Raw genomic sequence first — 5,526 nt, 5'->3', positions numbered from 1 at the left:
GCAGACGATTTACTATAGCTAGTACATGAATCTATAATCTTGACAAAGCAAAACCCTAAATCCCAACTGTTTTTCTCACATTTTGATGTTTTCTGATTTGCTACAAATTTTCAATTATTTTTTTCAAGGGTGCCGTATAAAACAAAAACATCCTTATCCAAGCAAACATTTGCATGTGGGGTTGCAAAGAAAACATTTGCATGGGTTGCAAAGAAAATCATTTGCTCACATGGCAAACATCCCAAAAACAAGGGATGAGACAGATTTTATGACAATGTTTTTTTATAAAGTCAAAAAGCCTATGTGCCTACAAATCACATTTCAATTTAAATTTATTATACATATTTTTTGATTTGGATCCATCCTATTCTCTATAAATACATCAAGCATTTTGATCATTGGCACCAACACATCCCGTTCCTTCCTTCCTTCCTTTCTTTCTTCACTTCCTTCTCAATCCCCACCATCTTCATCAACAAGCTTCTGATTTTCAACCCACAATTAATCCTTGCTGAAACAATCCCCACCATCTTCATCAACAAGCTATTGATTTTCAACCTACACTTAATCCATGCTGAAATTCTCTAAAAAATAGAAATGATGCTACAATTAATCCTTGCTGAAACAATCCCCACCATCTTCATCAACAAAGAAATGAAAATAAAAAATAGTGACATGCAGCATATAATTTCTCTTTATACTTCCGTTTTCCCCTTCTTATGATACAAGCAAAATATATTGGTTATTTTCAGTTTCTTTTAAATGTCTCCAACTAGCAATGATGTCTAATGTTCTTTTTACAATTTATTTTCACTACACAGGTATAATCCGTCAGAGATGTTAATAAGATTGTAATGAAAATGCCTAAAAGGGATCTTGATGAGGAGGTAATGGCAATTTCAACAACATAAACAGATAAATTTAGTGACATGGAGCATATAGTTTTTGTTCACTTTTCTGTTTTCCCCCTTTTTTTCTGTCTTTCCCCTTCTTATGAAACAAGCAAGATAGCCAAGTTATTTTCAGTTTATATTAAATGTGTTTAACTAGCAGTTAATTTTAATGTACTTCTTACATTTGACTTATACCTGCACAAGTATAATACGTTCAGATGAAGAGCAATTTTATTTAACTTCTCACTGCACAGGTATAATATGTTCAGATGAAGAGCAATTTCATTTAACCTCTCACTGCACAGGTATAATACTTCTAACTGCACGATTATATTAGATAGAAAAGGAAAACTTACATGCTTTTGTTTCATTAATTCTACTCTTAACTCTTTGCAGAACTTCTGCTTCTTCTAGCTCCAAAAAATTAATACAAGATCCTTCTCTTCTGCTGCAGAGGTAATGGGAATTTTCAAAGAGAATAGTGTTGGGTTCAACAAAATGCTTCAGAATCTCAGCCTACAATGAATCCAGACAGAAATTTAGCCAAATAATGAAAATAAAAAATAGTAGTGAAATGCAGCATTTTATTGTTAAATCACTTGCAAATTGCAATGATGCTCCAAAATTATTTCTTACTTTCTTGTGTAAATAGTTGCTTTAGTTTGTTTCTAAAGTTCCAATCTTGTGCATAACTGAAAACAGTTTATACTCAAGTAATAATACATCTATTTCTTTATTTTTAACATGTTCTTGAATAAAATTTATGATGAGTTGTACAGTACATACTTGAGTAATAATGCATCGTTACTTTATCTCCTTTTTCTTCTTATCATGCTATTGAATAAATTTTATGATATGTGTTGTGCAGTGCAATGAAATTCAAGGTAAATGGAGCTTCCAAGACAGGAAAACCCAACTTAAAATTTGGCCAATGGGGATCAGACGCACAACAACGATAAACAACTACCAATAGAATACATCAATTACAGGAAAAAAAGTTGCAAAGTTTAGAATTTGTTTTCCCATTTCTATTACCTTAGAATCATTTTATTTATTTTAAAAGTTGAGAAGTTAGGGTTTGGCCAAGAGTTGAGAAAAAAGCATTAAATCAACAATGATTGTAATGTTGTATCTCTTCATCACCTACTCAAAATTTCCACATTCTATTTCATTCAGTGATTCATACTCATATTCTTCAATAACAAATCATGCAGTCAAAGCATATTTCAGATTCACAAATTTCATTTGGGTTCTGCTAATAAAATTTCAAGAATTATGTAGAAAAGAGTGCAAGTACGGTAAGAAATTTCATTTGGTGTCCACGTGTATGCCTTGCCAACTAGGGAGGCTTTCCATAAATTTTGCTTTCCATAAATTTTCATTTGGTGGTGGATGCCTTGCCAACTAGGGAGGCTTTCCATAAATTTCATGCAAGTACGGTAAAGTTAAAAAATGGTTGGACAAGATCCAAATTTGGGGGGATTTTAAAAGTACATTCGGTTGAAAAATGCAGCTCCAATACATGGTAAAAGCCTTGAATTGTGGAGTACAAAATAAAGCCAAAAAAGTCAAAAATCCTACTAACCTACAAAATACATATCAATTTCATTGTTGCTCTATAAGGGCTGTTTGAATTAGAATTTCTATTTAACAAATCATTTTTTCAATTAACTACTTTTGTGATTAGTTTAAGGTTGAACTTTTTGTGATAAGAAATAAAGAAGAAATGAGTGTATACTAAGGATCATCACAAAGCATGAAAGAAATTTCCCTCAGATAATAATGCATGTTAATTTTTATCTTTTCAAATTAGCAGAGTTTAAAATGTGGATCATACACTACTGTATTATCCAGATTCAGACAGAGGAATAAAAGAAAAAAAAATACATGTGAGAAACCATAGCATGGAAAATGTTGCAGCTTTTAGATTATGTTTCTCATGTCTATTACATTCGAATCATTATTGGAAGTGGTATAACCACTATGCATTCTTTAAACAAATTCAAACCAACTATTAGAAGGAGTTATATGCTTATCTTACAAGCAGAAAAAGATGTGTTAGATAGGAAAGGAAAACTTACATAATTTGTTTTACCCATCATTTCTACACTTATCACCTTCCTTGCATAACTATTGCTTCTTCTAACACCTTTCAACAGACTCTTGAAAGCTACTCCTTGAAGAATAGGAAGAACCTTTTCCCTTCCATCTCATTTCATGAGTGTTCAAAATGTCAACAGAAAATAGTGTTAGTAACCCATTTCAAATCTAGGTAGAGAGTTGCATGGAAATTCATATCAGTTTAAAGAAAAGAATACGACATAATAAGACATGATGAGGGTTATGGGGATTACATGACTCACTTTACACCATCTCAAGAGCTATTTATATGTATGTCCCATTTTGAAATAATTTAATATTGTTGACTTATTTATTTGATAAATAAATAGTATAAAAGACATTGAACTGAAAGCTTTTGAACAAAAGCCATTGGTTTATTTATAATTTTTCTATCAATACATAAATATAAAATTCCCAAAAGCCAACAGCTAGCATTGACAAATGATGAAAAATATCGTTCCTCAATATGGTTCCTCAATATGGAACATGATTTCATCGAGTTCAGAAACATTTATAATTTAGAATTGAAGCTCCAAGGAAAGTACTAATAATCGATGCTTATAATTTAGAATTAAGCAAATAAAAATATTGCATTCTGATGAAATATTTTGTTTTATACAATCATTTTGTTTCTAAACATTTTTCAAGTCAGATCAAATATTGACTTGGTCATAAAAATAAATAAAATCTGAGATACAAGTAAAAGTACCTGCACAGCTGCTATAAGGCAATCTAACCTAATCTTTTTGAATTTCTTCCAAAAAATGAAGTACAATATGTTCTCTGTTAGTTCTTCTTTAGGATCTCCCAAATGCATGCCCATCTATTCTATTACTCTAAGAATAGAGTTGAAACAAGCAATTGCCGTGTTACTTCTCTCTTGGACATCCTGTTCATTGCCAGCAGATGCTGCAAACATGAAACCATCAGCAAAATTTGAGTATTGGGTGTGTGTAGGAAGATACTTTTCTTAAACCATAGTTCAGTGACTAATTAAAACACTACACTAATACTTTATTAATGTGTATAAAGTACTCAAAATAAGGACAACTAACATTTATTAGAGAATGTTTGGAATATATTAGAGGTTATCACTTTAGAATTCAGATTTTGCTACACATTTTACAAGTAATTCAATAAACATACTCTAAGGTATAGATTTAACTACCTTTGTTCACATGCTTCTGTAATTATTTGAGATTATGTCAAATTTATTTTGGATTGTATTCAATGTACTAATTAATGTATAAAGAATTTCCAGTCACAAAATGACATTTGAAAGGAAGTCAAGGAACAAAAACTGAATTTGAGTATAAGGAATAAAAAAAATCAATAAAAAAGGTGAATGAATCAGTAAAAATTGGGAGAAAACCTTTCCTTCCAACGTAAACGAATGACCATGGTAATATCTTATATGCATAAAAATGGTAATTTCTCAAACAAACAGATATATAAATAGAGAAAAAAAACTTTAAGAATAATTATAAAAATTGTTGACAAATTTAATGCATTGTAAGCATAAAAGGGGTCATTTCTCAAGCAACCACTCATGAAAATCAAATAAAAATATCAATTTTTTGTGAAAAAATAAATTCCAAATCTGGCCCAATTTATCAATATGTCACAAATTTATCAATTTCGGAGTTTAACAGCCTATGAGTTCATCTAACAGTGATTTTAATGAATAAAAACAAGAAAATAAAGGAAAAGAGATATTTTTTATATGAGATTGAAATTGAGAAGGGGTTATTGACCTGAGAGATGAAAGGAGCAAGGATTGAGCATTGAAGAGAAACCTTTGAGAAGAAAGAAGCAGAGAACCCTGATTTAACTCGGCCGTATAGTGCCATCACCACGATTCGTAACCCTAATTAATCTTTTGTGAAGATTCTGCGTTTTCTGTTTGGGAGAGTGGGGAGTGAAGTGTTTGAAGGTGTTTGATTGATGAAATATGCTGTCGTGAAACTGACCTATTATTCAATCTACTTTTTTTGTGATTCTGTTTAAATAGAGAGATAGACAAGGTTGAGATGATACAGAAAAAATAGTTATTTACCAGTTCGAGATCGACTGTGGTGGTGGTGGGCGACAATATGCTGGGGGTGGTGGTGGCGGCTGTTGAGGAGAAAGATGAAGCGCAACTGTTAGGGTTTCAGAATAGGAGAAATGATTGGGAGTGGATAGAGGCTGCAATTTGATTTGGGAGATTGGGCTTGACCCAATTCTGGATTGTAAGAGGGAGAGTATGCCTAAAACGGTGGTGTGAATAACAATATGTTCAAAATTGTATTTATGTTGAATTTAATAAAATAATTTCAAACATGGAATTTATATTATTTAATTTAATTTTAAAATTACTTACACTCACAAACATATCTCAAAATATTTATTCAAAATATTTTCAAATACAAAAATAGTAAAAATATTTAATGGTAAAGACTACTAAAACTCACACGCACACTGTAAAGTCCCGAGTTCGAATCCAGATGAAGGCACTCAATCTAACAATTTC

General features: G+C 31.3%; 2 long non-coding RNA genes across 3 annotated transcripts; one reads left to right on the top strand and one right to left on the bottom strand.

Moving 5' to 3' along the window:
- Positions 1-202: 202 nt before the first annotated feature.
- Positions 203-5,173, bottom strand: LOC146904531 (uncharacterized). The gene is made up of 4 exons (XR_015019149.1): positions 4,769-5,173; positions 2,975-3,923; positions 1,250-1,409; positions 203-584 (listed from the first exon to the last, which is right to left on the bottom strand). It is a non-coding gene; the product is annotated as an uncharacterized LOC146904531 (long non-coding RNA).
- Positions 583-2,064, top strand: LOC146904532 (uncharacterized). Of its 2 annotated transcripts, XR_015019151.1 has the most exons (4): positions 751-887; positions 1,148-1,198; positions 1,290-1,349; positions 1,762-2,064. It is a non-coding gene; the product is annotated as an uncharacterized LOC146904532 (long non-coding RNA). The 2 variants fall into 2 exon arrangements; XR_015019150.1 differs by lacking the exon at positions 1,762-2,064 and having other exon boundaries at positions 583-887; positions 1,290-1,528.
- Positions 5,174-5,526: the final 353 nt, after the last annotated feature.

Source organism: Medicago sativa, chromosome 7 (assembly GCF_051527215.1).
Source record: "Medicago sativa cultivar Bolivia chromosome 7, Bolivia_mono, whole genome shotgun sequence".
In the NCBI taxonomy this organism is placed as follows: Eukaryota; Viridiplantae; Streptophyta; class Magnoliopsida; order Fabales; family Fabaceae; genus Medicago; species Medicago sativa.
This window is presented reverse-complemented; position numbering and strand designations above follow the sequence as displayed.